This window comes from Dermacentor andersoni, chromosome 6, assembly GCF_023375885.2.
Source record: "Dermacentor andersoni chromosome 6, qqDerAnde1_hic_scaffold, whole genome shotgun sequence".
Lineage (NCBI taxonomy): Eukaryota > Metazoa > Arthropoda > Arachnida > Ixodida > Ixodidae > Dermacentor > Dermacentor andersoni.
In genome coordinates, this window is record NC_092819.1 from 34,588,199 (window position 1) to 34,603,741 (window position 15,543).

Genomic DNA, 15,543 nt, shown 5'->3' on the forward strand with positions numbered 1-15,543 from the left:
GACAGACCTCCCAGACAGACGACACGCGCTACTCTGGCGCCATCTCGTAGGCATCGTTGCCGCACTATGCTTTCCTTCTCGCCCTTTAGCAATACCCACCTCCTCCGCTTTCCTCATCGCGTCTTTCCTCCGCCGCTGCGCTCTGCGTTCGCTCTTTCATCTTTCGCTGTGCCAGTTCGCTCGGTTACGCCGACGCTGACGCAGGAACGGGTGCCTATGTGCTGCGCTCTAAAACAGCGCCACCGTATAACGAAGGACAGCGCATAAATTTAAAAAATTCATTCATTCATTTATTCATTCATTGATTCATTCATTCATTCAGTTCAATTCATTTTCTTTTGATCTTTCGTTCTCTATTCAGGAAAATAGCCTAGAAGAGCTATTCCAACTAGAAAGAAAGAAAGAAAGAAAGAAAGAAAGAAAGAAAGAAAGATTTTGCTTCGAAAACTATGTGCCAGCCGTATTCCAACTTCGCGATACACCTGCATACACATACCTCTATCTTCCGGCTTCGCCGAGCATAAGACAAAAAGAAATAACATTCGGCACCTCCATCTAATAATCCGCGAAAGAGCGAAACTTGTGTATCCAGTAGGTATAGGGTATATTTGCTGTCGCGACTACTGTCGGGACGTTTTTTTCCTCTTCGTTAATTGCGCTTTTAAAAAAAATGTTTTCCTCCAGTGTGCAGTCATGTAAACGTTCCGTGGTGGTCTCATTGCAAGTCGGTCTTTCCCGAAGGCGGTCTCAACTCGACGCTCTCGGAAAAGATGTTGAATGACACTCTGTTGAAAGCTCTACTGCTGGTTTTTTTCACGGCACTGGGAAGCGAGGTCTTCTGTTGCAAGCCGTTTGAAGCAGGTCAGTACACACTGCTCACTGTCGTTCGGTTGGAAAACAAGACTACTTAGCAAGTGAAGTTGCAAGTAAACCTCTCCTGTTTCTCTTATTAATGCGTTAGCATTCTTGGGGTACTTCACGCACTTTCAGGGGACCGACTATCTATCTATGTATATTTCTATCTGAACGTTTTCCCATGTACATGGGTCGCTGGGTAGCCCGTGGTCAAATGGGTAGGGCATCGGTCTGCTGTGCTGAGGGAACAGGTTTCAAAGCCAACCGTACGACTAACTTCAGTCACTGAGTAACTGAGTATGTGGCAATGCGCACAAACGTTCCCCTCTTCAAAGAACCTCTTTCACGCCGACGAGGGTCACTATAGATGCGGGACTGGGTAGGTACCGCAGTTCGAAGCAACTCTTTAATCCCTGCTTGGAGTTCTGGGTACGCGTCACTCGGCCTGTGCTGGTCTCCAATGAACCTCTTTGACGCTAACTTGGGCAATTAGGTATGTGTCACAAGAAATGTGCAGCTCTTCAATGACGACAAGTATCCCTTAAATTTCTCCGATATTCAGCGTAATCAAATTCGCGTCACAAGGCTCCCTCAAGGACAGCAACCCAACGCTTTAGCGAGCTGCGCCATGAACGCACTGAGTATGTGGATCTCTTCAATGAACCTCTCGCCAACTCGGGTCACTGAGTATGCACCACTGAGTGTGCGTGAAGAGCTAGAACCATACTCAGCCTTCGCAGGCACTGGCGGTCCCCGCTTCTAGTCTCGGAGGCCACGCCTGGACTTATCGGCAGTGCCACTAGATGGCGCAGCGTATCCAGAATGAAGCGCGAGAGAGGAGCACGGCTACTGCATGGCGCATTTCTGAGCAATCGCATTCACCGGCGGGCCATACAGTTCGGAGGCCGCGCGCAGGCTTCGCGGCAGCGGCGCTAGATGGCGCCGACTGTCCTTCGGAAATCGCGAAAGAGGAATCCCGCTGCAGTGAACGCTTCCTACAAAACTCGTTTAGACGGTGCCAGCATGGTGTATCGCTATATTGATTCAATGCAAAACGCATTACCGTCGACAGTAACCGTGAGATGAGTTTTGCCGAATTTTTTTAGACTGTGCTATCGCCAGGATAGCCCAAATTTTTTTCTTTCGTAATGCCACACTTCCAGTTCTGGTTTTAGACGCCTGCAGTTTGAACAAGCGCATGTGGGTTTCATCTCGGTCTTTTTTTTTTCGCTAAATACATATTATTACTGCCCTGTACACAGCTCTACGATAACTTGGTGCGCCTATTTCGATGCAAGCTTCATTTTGAAGCCTAGCAAGTTGGTGAATGCTACTCTGGCTATGTGCTAATAAGACAACGTCGGCTGCATATTCGTATCGATTCCAGACTATGGATCGAGTTTTATATATTTCGTTACCCAATTCCAGTATTTGGTACGCGACGAGCCTGTCGTAACGCATGATCAAAGCGGCGGGGCGTTCTTGGACCCTGACGGTGTCCTGGCTATGCTCTCCGCGGCGCTAATAGGGTGCTACTGGCATTCCTTTGAGATACAGGTCACAGGCGTACTAAATATCGTAACCTGTGTGCTAGTGCATTTCGCGCGTGTGCTTGTCTGTGTGTCCGTTTTTATCTTACCTCACTTATTTCCTTCATCTCTCATCATATATTTCACAGTCAGCCATGTAGGATACCTCTACATCCACCGTCAAATTTTTCATCTCCCTCTCTAGACTACGAAGGCACATGTGTTTCGCTACTGTTCGTTTCTTTCTTTCTTCTTCTTCTCCTTATTTACAGCGCGGGGAAAAAGACTTTTGCGGCTTAAAGCCAACTTCATAAAGATACAAAATCAGTGCAGAAGACAAATCCTCGCCACAATGAAACTCCTCACGCGGGACGATCTTAAAAAGGTGCGTGAATTTCGCTTTGCTGCGTGTGTGCGCGTGTGCCGCACGGAAATCTTCGATTTTTTTGAAAATTTCTTCAAGATTTGTGCAGACAAGTAGTTGAAGCTAAATGAAGTGCCCGATTAACAGCCAACGTCGAATTAACATATAAGCAACACTGTTCGCGTATCAGAATTAGAATATGACTTACTTACGAAACAATGCGCTGGAAAAATCGGCCTGAATAAAAGCCTTGAGAGTGGCTTGATGTTGACCGTAACATGGTAGCAGCTATGAAAAAGCGCAGACTGTTTAGATACGGACACGCCGTGAGAGAGACGAAATAAGAACAAGCACATTAAAAAGTTCTGAGGTTTTACGTGCCAAAACCACGATGTGATTATGAGGCATGCCGTAGTGGAGGAATCCGGGTTAATTTTGACCACCTAACGTTCTTTAACGTGCACCCAAACAAGCAACTTGCTATACATAATAAAACATATTAATGGATCACGCAACCATGCACCTCAAATGTAGCAACAGAAATAAAAATGGTAATTAGCTAACAGCACAGTCAATATCATCGATAGTTACTTGTCACACTGCAGGTTATATTGAGCAGCACGGCACAGGACGAAGGAACGAGGCACAGGACAGGGTGTTGTGCCTGTGAGCATTGTCCTGTGCCCGTTTCCTTCGTCGTGTGTCGCGCTGTTAAAGAAAAATAAAAGAAAAATCGGCTGTTTCACACGATGTGCCAACCAGCCCAGATGAACACGCTGCTACGGTTACTTATTGACATTACTTAAGTCACGATAAAACAAAAGCATGACCACACGCAACTGCTTTTTTTTTACTTCAACCGGGTGAGCCTTTTACATGTGTTTGGTGTGGCGGGGACGTAACACTAAGCACAAATAAGGATGTAAAGACCTAACTTCAGAAAAACAACATAAACAACCTTGAACTTGTCGAAATATTACGTCATAAAAAGTATATGGGACACCAATGACAAGCGCACAGACAGTTTGTCCTTGCGTTGCTTTCTTTTTTTGTTATTTTTTCTATTCTCGGAGTAGCTCTTCGTCAATAAACAGCGCTCACTGTGCCTTTACTTATACAGCTTCGTGCTTATCAAAAATATAATTTAGCCTTGCGAAATGCGCTGTTGAGCTCGATGTTCGCAGCGCAGAGCTTTGGGACTTTCGACTTCCTTCAAGGAACCACGCCAGATAGTGTTGTCGTTACAGTCGTTGTCGCATGATAGAACACATAACTCTCGTTTCCTTTCAGCTTGTCGAAGCTTTCTGCAACGCACACAATGACTGTATGAAGTCGACAGCAGAAGAGAGTGCAGTAGAGGTGAAGTTTTTGCTGTTTGAGCAAACAGATTGCCAGTATTTCTGGGGAAGAAATGCTAACCCGTTGTTCTGCATACTTGCAGCTACTAGACTGCTGGTCTACCGCAGCCAGGAATGAGGTAACGTATCCGTGAGGTGAAGCATGTCCATCTCGGACAAATGATATATTAACGTAGAAGTACGCCCAAATCGGCGCTCCTGGCCGTCCTGCTTCTGAGGACGAGGTCGCGCGTTCGATCCCCGGTAGCGGCAGCAGAGTTCTGACGAAGGCGAAATCCGAAAAAAAAATGGCGCTCGTGTGCCGCACTTTGGGCCCATGTCAAAGAAGCCCAGGTCGTCAAAATTACTCCGGTGCCTTCCACTAGGACGTCCTTCATAAGTTAACTCAATGTGCGGTTTCAGGAAGGCATAGTCTAATTTACCTTTAACACAGAGCTGCGCCAAATCCCAGCGCAATGTACATAAACTGAGAGTGGCTTCTTCTTATCGCGTTTCGTTTTAGCATGATTTACCTTGTTCCGGATATTTTATTTCTGAAAGTCATCACTGAAGTCGCGGCGACGATGAGAAGGTGCGGCTCGAACGCCCTTCTGGTCAACCATCTGATTTGTCATGACGTGTAGCATCTCGCTGACATTTAGCGAGCTTCGCTCGAGTCATAAAGGTTTACGCAAGGACTTCCGAGATCTCCGGTATAGGGAGCAACCCGCCGCCCGGGAGATTTCGGAGGTGTCGTCACAGCTATAGGTCAGGTACCCTAGACAGAGGAACCAAATCTGTGCACCACTTCGCGAGCTGTGGCTTTATTCACACGGTACACAACGCTCGTCTCCTACCCAGTGAATCCATGTTCTAGACCTGGCCGAGGTAAGAGTTCATTGTGCAAGTGCTATGGTGCGCGTGGTCAAGTTCTAAAGAAAAGAAAAAGGAAAGAAACAGTTAACGTGACATATAGGCAATTACTCGCTGTAAAGTGAGATGCAAGTTCCATCGGAGGAAGTAGAATGAAGGCGTCACTTGTTTGCCCTTGCAGATAGCTGTGCATGGCCCAGTAACCAGTCTCTCGGGTCCCGCTATGTAGGGGCCGGAACCGCTGAGTTGCACCTAATTCCTTGACAGCGCGCGCTCCTCCAGGTGCGCCAAACTATAGGTGAAAATCAAGTCAACCGCATCGTGTATTCACGTGCGCCCCACTCCATTCGCCATCTCATATATATATATATATATATATATATATATATATATATATATATATATATATATATATATATATATATATATATATATATATATATATATATATATATATATATTGCTACGGAACAGTATTTGCGATCACGAAGAGACGAGCAGTGTGAAGACGGCGACGACGATTAGAGTCTAGTGCGGGCTGTTGCCTCTTGGCCAACTGCGGCGTATTTCCTTGTAAATATACTTGTATATAGATTTTCGTCGGCGCCTTCCTACGTAACATATCTGGTGGAAGTGGACGTTCCCTGTACTTCGTCACGGAGCTTCGCAATGGACGGTACGTCGAGCCTACCTTCATGGCTCCCGGCGACGACAACTCGACTCCACCGGCTCCGACACCTGCTGCCACTTCGACGACCTACACCACTCTCCCCGCTCCCCGTGATCCTGGCGTATTCTCGGACAAAGATGGGGAAGACGTCGAGGACTGGATCAGCCTGTGCGAACACGTCAGCCGCAATAACCGGTGGGACCCTACTATCATGAGAGCAGCATTCCGGGCAAGTTGGTAATCCATCACTCAAATGATATTGCGCAACAACAACAAAAAAAAAAAAAAAAAGAAACGACACGGACGTGAGAGGACGACACACCAAGCGCAAACTTTCAACTAAGTTTATTGTACCACTGAAACAGATTTTATACATGTGAAGCAGTGTAGACCGCGCATGCGCTTACATGAAAATGAACTGCGTATTCATGTAACATAGTTACAAGTCATGTAATGCCGCGTCCAAGAAACTTAGTTCTTTTTCTGTGAGAGCCAGAGAAGGGAAGCTAACACACTTATCACCCAATTTTGCGATCATGTGCGCTTCAGATATTTCTCGGATGAGCTGCGTACTGCCACGGGAAACAATCGTGCATTGGTCCTCAAGAGGTTTGCAGCCATGATCGCGACAATGAATTGCCAAGAAACTACCGGAGCTGTTTTTTACATTGTTGCTGTGTTCGCGGAGCCGATCAGTGAGGCAACGCCCAGTTTGTCCGATATATTGCTTCCTACATGAAAGCGGGAGGTTGTAAACCACCCGGTGGACACACTCGACGAACTTTTTGCGGTGATGCTTTCTGCACTTATCGGAAGGAACGGCATTTGGATCCGTCAACCTGCAAAGCCTGCCGAGCTTGTTGGGGGCAGAAAAAACAACTCTTACATTCGCCATTTGGGCCATCTTTTTCAGGTTATGGGATATCCCGTACATGTAAGGTATAACACTTACTTTAGGGCGTATGCCGGGAGGGGCATCGGCAACTGACTTCTGCGTGCTGGAACGCGCTTCTCTTAAGATGCGTTCCGCGACAGACACTAGCACCACCCTAGGATATCCAGCCAAGAACAAACGTCGAGTTTGCTTTTCAAAGCTTACGTCCACTTCATGACAACAAGACTTGCTAAGGGCATTCTTGAAGCACAAACTGATAATGACCCGCTTAACAAGCTTAGAATGTGCGGACGAATACGGTAGACGTGGCTTGTTGGCTCGCGGCTCATACGACCAACACGTGTGGCTCTCCTGAAAGCTCAGGCGAAGATCAAGAAAACGAAGAGACCTATCTACCGGCATTTCATGAGTATTTTGAAGGGGGAACTAAGCACTTAAGAAACGTTTCTAACGCTTTCTTAGTTTCCAGAATTCCCCATTCGAAAGCTATTCGTGTGCTATACCGATTTTCGAGGAACACCGGCTTTAGTGGCCGACTGTATATTCCTTCTCTGAGCCTTACTCTGAGCGCGCATTGCTCCCTCTCTTCCTCTTTCTATTCTCCCTAACCTTGGCACAATTGAATTGAATTCTGGGGTTTTACGTGCCAAAACCACGAGTTGACTATGAGGCACGCCGTAGCAGGGGTCTCCGGATTAATTCTGACCACCAGGGGATCTTTAACACGCCCCCAATCACGGGACACGGGCGTTCTTGCATTTCGCCCCCATCGGAATGCGGCCGCCGCGGCCGGCCGAAATTAGATCCCGCGACCTCCTGCTTAGCAGCACAACAAGCAACATAGTCGCTACAACTACTTTGTTTAGCCCAAAACAACAAACACAAGAAAGACGACAGGACAAGGCGATAAGCAAGATAGTTCAGCACAATGCGTTGGCGGGCTAGTTGGTGCCAATCCATAATTACTTTGTTTAGCGCAAAACAACGAAGAAAGATGGTTCAGCACAATGCGTTCGCGTCGTATTTCTTGTGTCCGTTGTTTTTCGCTAAACAAAGTAATGATGGGTTCGCACCCAATAGCCCGCCAACGCATTGTGCTGGACCATAGTCGCTAAGCCACAGCGGCGGGTCACTGAGGGCCGTGAGATTACTACCAATGTAGAGCGGAGGAATGAATGCGGATGAGCCTTGGTGGGACGCGGATAAAACAAATTTAGTTTTAGAGGGGCTTATATCGAGTGGGTTATTATTGCTACAATTTTTTATGTTGCTTAAGTCAGCATTAAGTTTCGAAACTAGGTTGATTACACAACTATCAGAGTTAAAGATAACTGAGTCATCTGCATAAAGAATACTGTTAGAAGAAAGCAGGCAATTAGGTGTGTTATTAACATATATTAAAAACGAAAGTGGACCAAATATGGATCCCTATGGTATGCCAGTGTTTGTTATCATTGATTTAGAAAGAACATAATTAATTTTTACTATTTGTGTTCTATCTTCTAAGTAATTTTGTACTAAAGTTAGAGCAGGACCTGTTATTCCGAAAGAATAATTCCAGAGAAGAAACTAAATAAGCACTGCTACCGGTTGGGCGGTTACTAATGTTTTCGCTAACTTTCGCCAAGTGTCTGAGCATATATGCTTGCTCTTCTATTTATATATATATATATATATATATATACATAACATTCCACCGCAGACTGGGCCCTTCCACGCTTCCGGTGCTCCTCACATCTTTCACCAGGCCTTAGGTGATACTTTCGTAAGAAATTTGTTTTTTGTATAGATGTTATATGGTTATTGAGCAGACGCTATTGTCGTTTACTTGTCTCTAGAACAGAGTGAAAAATAGGCATACACAAGCCAACATCGTTATTTGACACTACTGCCTTGAAGCGCCTTGAGAGGCCGCCTGTTCATTATTATTACTATTATTATTATTATTATTATTATTATTATTATTATTATTAGTAGTAGTAGTAGTAGTAGTAGTAGTAGTAGTAGTAGTAGTAGTAGTAGTAGTAGAGTAGAGTAGTAGTAGTAGTAGTAGTAGAGTAGTAGTAGTAGTAGTAGTAGTAGTAGTAGTAGTAGTATGTGGTACTGTTGAACATGCTTCAAGGCGTGCACCACGTAACCTCAAACACTCCAATGGCCTATAGTTAACGCAGTATTCCGGTGTGATTTACAAGTTTTCGATGCCACGAAATATTAAGCATATTCGGTGTGCTTGACAAAATTTTTCTTCTTTTTTTTTTTTCATTCGGCTTTCAGGCGTGCCTTCGGAACACCGACCTCACGAAGCTATCATTGCAAGCGATCGACGACCTAACTTCATTCGGGATAGAGTACGTCGATGTCATTGGTTAGTCGTGTAAGCTTTGATGCCAGCGACGTCTACACAGATGTTCTTCCAGGAAATAAATGCCGTATACGTGAGTGGTGTCACTTTACTATTGAAATCTTTCCGACTTTCCTTAGCCTTCATCGACCATGTATACGCTAGTTCTGGTCACATCACTGAGTCTGGGTGCGGCTAGTTAGGTTACGCTAGGTGGTAGGAAAGACACCTCGAAACGCCGAGTGCTCTTCTGTTGTGTATAGAGGGATACAGTTATGATGATGCAAGATTGATCCAGTTACCATGTGTTTCGGGAAAATCACCCTACACCTCACCATTCGCGACAACTACTCGCCTCCGCCCTTACTCCGGTGTTCCCGCTTCCTCTTTAATGTCGCTATGTAAAATTCGCTGTACTACAACCTGGTTTTTACCGCACCCTCGCGTATAATCAAAGTGATAAGGACAGAAGTCTTTGCAATAAAGAGAACTGATCCCGAACGGCCGGTGCCACCGAAGATCCTACTAGGTGCAGTTATCTGGTCTGCCTGACATTCTAAAAAAAGTTTACACCCTTTGGCGTGTATATCTGCCACACAACGATAATCGTCATCTGCCTTGCTTGCGTTTCCTTTCTTGAAAACGCCGCGCCCGCTACTTTCCTGTCGGGAATGCTATGTAATTCTGATAACGCGCATGCCGTTAGTTACTGGGAAGTAGTGGGCTCGCGGCGTTATAGAAAGGAAATGCGGACAAGACAGATGACGTTTATTGTTGTGTGGCAAGATGTATACGACTCAAAGGGTGTATACTATTTTTAGAGTGCAGAGAAGGAGGGGGAGGAGGATGTTCTTGGCTGCAGGCTTTGAACTGCGACCAATTCATCATCTCAATAGCGAGTTTCATATTAGAAGATGCAAGCGGCCTGGGGCGTACGTAAAAATTACTCAAGCTCTGCTTGGGCCTCGCTGGAAACCAAGTGGCTTGCGTACACAAGCGGGGAGCTCCAACTCGTCCTGCGTCTCCTCATCCAAATCCAATGCCACTCGAGCCATTAGGTCACTGTATGGGACTTTGAGCGCGAGGAGCAGACGTTCCCGGCAATAACATGGCTTCGCGCAGTCTCGCGGATCATGTGGACCTATCATGTGGACCCCCTGGCAGTGGCGTCAACAGGGAGGAGAGGGGGGGGGGGAGGAGCTTCTCGGGTGCAGCTGGGCAGTGAAATGGGGGGGAGAGAGGGATGAAATGACAAATAATTATTCGTCAGACACGGCGCCTCTCACTGAGTTAAACAATAATACTAACCTGATGCCGTCTCGAGTGGTACCGACCACGGAGCGACGGCTGATACGTGGTAAATAGTCGCTTTTTCTTTTTAAACAAAAATCCACCAATTTAGTTTTAAAAATTCAGTTTCAGTGGGCTCATCGTAATCGTGAAATTAAAGCAAACTCTCCGTACAAGCCACATCAACTTTTGGATCTGGAAGAATGCGATTGGCACGACAAATCTGGCTATCTGTGGCACGACGAATTTCGTTTCTCAGAGCGCGCGAAACCGAACCCGGGAGGCTGCGGCGAACACAAAGCCGCGCCCCTCGAGGCGATGTGAATTCTTAGGTCACCAAGCAGCGGGCAGCCAGCGCGCTGCGACAGCGAGGAGCACGGTGCCCTTAAGAAAGCTCAACGGCTTAGGATACCTTAGGACGTGCAGTTAGAACGAAATATGCATTAGAGACGTCGCCCCTGAGAAGTACATAACATGTTTCGCAGGTACACCCACGTCGCACTCGTTGTAACTGCTGTGGAGAGACTTCCCCGCCGACTGCGCTATAGAGGATAGTGCGAGATTAGCGAAAATTGTGCTTCAACTTTTATTACGAAAGCTCATTTGATGTACCACACATTCTACTGAGTCTAAACATTCTTCTTAGCCCACATTCGCCTTCTATATAGCTAGCTCGCCTTCATTTTCCTCTCCTTTCAAGTTTCCTCCTTTCGAGGTGCTTCTTTTAACTCCACTTTAAAAAAAAAAAAATGAAGAAGCGCGAAAAGATTCACCAACCAAGATAACTTAAAATTACAAAGTGCCGAAACGTCATTAAATTTTCAGTTATCTTGGTCGGTGTATCTTTTCGCGTTTCTTCAATATGTATTTTCCCGGCCAGACGGGTTGCCGTCAAACTTTTGGGTTTCTTTTAAAAAATGCGGATAATTTATTCGTGTATATACCTACCCGACTACGTATGCAATATGCACCGTACGTACACTGTGCGTACACATGCCACACACATATCGCTACAGGTCTTCTACGTGCTCAAAATTTGCATTTGTTGTGTTCTATGTGCTTGTTTATTTTTATAATGTTAATCTGGGCATTCATCTGACAAAAACTATACTTCCTCCATTTATTTTTTAGAACTGTTACTTGTTTCTTTCGTTTTTTAATAAAGTAAATTGCACACTCCTGTGTTTGAGCCTGTTACTATACAAAATAAACACGTAAATGTGAGCTTTCGATGTGATACGTCGTACTGCATTGATACTTCTGTGATGCACTCGTTACTTTGGATATTCGAGAAGAAAAATAATAGTTAATTCAGCAATGAAGTAATTATTTTAATTAATAAATTATTGATGAACTTTAATACAGAACAAACTCCTCGCTGAAACAAGCCATGAGGATAAAATTGTGCTCCGTTGCTTGAAACAATATTGGGGGAAGGGGGGCTCGCGACGTGCCAACGGCCCCGGCTTCTGCTGATCCTAGTAGAGTGTTTTAGTTGAGCGTCTTTACGGTACGCTCCGCTCCGAGCGGCAACGCTGAGCCACAGCGGAGCGGCGGGCGATTTTCACGTTTTAGTTGCACGTTTAGCGTAGCGGAGCGGACCTTTCGTAGTTGCAGCGCCCCCTGGCTAAATTCAGGGTAATGAAAGAAAATAAAAACACTTTATGATCACTCTTATACCGTAAAACGTATATATGTATATATATAACTTGTTTCTCCATGAAGTATCTAGACGTGCGCTTGTAATGCGTTACCGGTCCATTTTATCCAATGGAAAATAAAGCGCCGTCTTGGGGAACGCCACGTGTTAGCCAGCGCGCTTGCTTTCGGCATCCAATCCAATCCGTTCGGACGCCAACGCTAGCCAAAGTGCTGCGCGGCACGCTCCGCTCAGGCAGCTTCTAAGCGGACCGTGTTCCTCGCTCCGCTATCCCGCTTACGGCTAAGCGGACGGCGCATGCGCATTCGCGCTTCCGCTCCGCTTAACTGCTTAGCGGAGCGTAAATACGCTCAACTAAAACACTCTAGTAACGCCACTGCCCGTGGTAACTGCTGCTGAATACACGGCTCGAACAAAGGGTCAATCTTGGACTTTCTTGGCGCAAACAAGCTGTTTTTGCAAATGTGCACGCCTCCCTCCCTCCCTCCCTCCCCCCCCTATCTCTCTCTCCCACTCACTCTCTCTCTTTCTCTCTCTCTCTCTCTTCTTTTTCTTCTTTTTCTTGATGCCTCGGTGCTTAATCGGAAACCGAAGAGTATACACTTCGGACTTGGCGTTGCAGAAATTACAGCACATACGTCAGTTGCTAGTTTTTAGTCCGGGTTCTCAAGTATTTTCTTCGTTTGCTCTTTTCTCCCGGTACCCCTCGCTATCATACCTTTAATCAACGGCGAAGCTAATAACAATGCATAGCACAACAATTATTAGGACGAATTTCCGAAAGCCTTCACCATGCGCGTTGCAAGACAAGAGTAAGCGGTGCAACAAAATTAAGTTGGTCGAAAATTTCGAGGGTGAATATCTCGAAACTGCGTAGCCTTAGGATTCACGCTAAGTGCCTTGAAAACTACATGGCTTTAATTCCGCCATTGCTACGCATGACCAAAAACCAGTTGTTCGACTACTGAATAGCAATATTTAGTTCATTGATAAGTAGTAATGTACAACCGGCAACGTAAATTATATATCTACAGAACGTTCTTTTTGTTGTTGTTGTTGTTGTTGTTGTTGTTGTTGTCGTCACGTCATCGTCGTCGTCGTCGCTTGGGCAATGTACAATGAACTGGTATACCCGACATATACAGTTTCTCAATTCTATGCCTCTTCATCAGTTACACGTTTCTTTTTATGAGAAGTATGCCTCGCGCTAGACTCGTACGCAATGCATCTCCAAGTTAATCTCTCCATTTAAAAGTGTGGGCGTTCAAAGCATGACTGAGCGCGCAGTTAATCTAAGCTTAACGGAGGGAACCACTTTATTTTACGCGAGTCTGCGTTCACCTTTCGCGCATTCATTATTGAACGGCGACCACTTCGAACGACGTGCAGAGTATTATATACCTGCGAAACTATACCCAACGCTGTTTTTTTTTTTTTTTCAGCGCCGAGCAGGTCACGATCTTTGCGTGGGAAGTGGAAGCTTTGCATGTGGTTGGGCGACGTTTCAGGCGAATGTAATCGGCAAAAATACGAAAATGAAAACCGATTATTCTTATCTCTGCATTTTAAATAATTGTGCGGAGAGTAGGCGGCTTGAGTGGCTCGAGGGTCGAATGACATATTAAATTAATTTTGAAAGTTAACGATGGTGGGCGTATGCGTTCCGGTGGCGTCGAATATCAGTCTGATCATGGCGTCAGCAGCAGCACAATATGTTGGCGGGCTAGTTGGTCGCGAATCCATAATTACTTTGTTTAGCGCAAAACAACAGACAAGAGTTGAGAGTAGCGCCTTGTCCTGTCGTCTCTCTTGTGTCCGTTGTTTTGCGCTAAACAAAGCAATTATGCGTCAGCAGCAGATTTCCCTTAATTCTTTTTTTTTCTTTTGGGAGTGGATAGCTTCAGGTAGTGACTTACTTCGCGGTTCTCGGAGAGCAGTTCTAGCGAGAAATGTGGTTCCATCCTTCTTATCACCAAATACCACTTACCTCGGTGAACGGGACCATTATTTGCGCCACGTTCTTAAGCACTATCTTTCCCGTGAGTTATATAGCGCGACCAATATTCATGGTCTGTCTCGTGTTGGACACCTAAAGAAGAGACCTCCGCAGTGCCATGTTCAGCGTTTTCATTTTTGTTTGTCTGACTATTATTGTTGTTGTTACTAGTTTAGCAAACATGAAAAGCGATCTGCAGAGACAAAAGAGAGAGATGGAGAGAGAATTACTACCCGGAAACTATCGCCAGAAAAAGTGAAAGGTCCGTCTCCTTCCCATGGCATTTTGTGCGAAATACCACCGCTTTTAACCCAATACTCACGTACCAACTAGCCCCAGTTCGAACCCTTATTGAAAGTTGTAACTTTAACCTTCATTTTCTCTTCCACAATTATTTTATTTTATTTTTATTTTAGTTGTTCAACACTGAGAACCCCAGTGGATCCAAGCAGGAGAGGGAAAACATAGTTATGTAAAACCGCAGTTACAAGATGTCAATGAAGTTCGTAAATACAGCATAAAATGCATCAAGATCAACAAAAATAATTTATAAAACGAAGAACACGTTAACACACAAACAAAAACAGAAAGAAAACACAGTAACTACTATTATCCCGAAATTAACACAGAGTTTCAGAAGAATACGTTATATCAGTCCAAACTGAGATTTTACTGTCCCTGTAAATCATTGTGCGCTGTGAACATTAATGAAGTGATGTTCCCAACTCAACCGAGCTTCAAACTCACCCAAGCTTACCAACTCACCCAAGCTTACATTCTTGCGCGCATAGACTTGCACTACAGCGAACAGTTGACTACATGATGTCACGTCCGATCCTCTCTCCAGCTTCGCCTCGCTCCTGTCTCTCGCCTACAACTGCGGTTCGTCGATGTGACCACACGTTTTTCTGCACTCCTGGACGCGGCTTCATTGTTTCTTGAGATAAACAGAAGGGACGTGGCATCACAGTACTGGAGGCGTGGACTACGCCAACCTCTCAGGCCGACGTCCGGCGAACTAACAGCTCTCTCTTAGGAGTTGGTTGCGAGAGGCCGGCTTGACCGGCAGGTTATGAACACGTTCTTTCTTTTATATTTGTTTACTTTGCGATCCCCACCAGTGACCGTCACCCCTGCTTCGGTCACTGAGCCTTATGCTCCCTAACGTGTTACAGAAAATAGCGCCATCTTCCCCTTCTCCTTGTTATTAAAGTTTATTCTCTCTCCGAAATCCCGTTTCCTGTATTTCATTACGCGTCACTGGCTTCGCTCAACTTCTTCAACGTCTGTCTCGTGCACCGAATAGGCGTAATTGGGGTAACACTTTGGACACTGAAATTCCACCGCATTGGCGTTTTGAGCCAATCAGAGCGAGCGTGGCCACCCTGCGAGTCAATCGTGGATGACAAGATGGTGCATTTGATAATGTGGCGCGGAAAAAGAAAGCGCTTTCGCATTTCGTCGATTTCGTTGTGCCTGCACTTTCCGAGTGGAAACTTCTTTATTTCTTCCAAAGGATGTCCTGGAGGCTAAGTTGGTCGAGGCGTCACAAGCCAAGTCTGAAACCAGCCTAGGTGTCTTCTTTCCTTCAATCAGTTATATTTATAATATTTTATTGTTAGCACGATAACATGATGAGGATGATTGCCGCGGTGCCACTAACCACTACGTCGAAGCCGTAAACGTAGCTGCAACTGTCCATAACAGATTCGCTGTAAAAACATTCGCACTTA

General features: G+C 45.5%; 1 long non-coding RNA gene across 1 annotated transcript; it reads left to right on the top strand.

The window, feature by feature from the left end:
* Positions 1-327: 327 nt before the first annotated feature.
* LOC126521852 (uncharacterized) lies at positions 328-9,304 on the top strand. Its single transcript, XR_011894904.1, has 6 exons — positions 328-861; positions 2,657-2,769; positions 4,039-4,107; positions 4,190-4,225; positions 8,226-8,288; positions 8,798-9,304. It is a non-coding gene; the product is annotated as an uncharacterized lncRNA (long non-coding RNA).
* Positions 9,305-15,543: the final 6,239 nt, after the last annotated feature.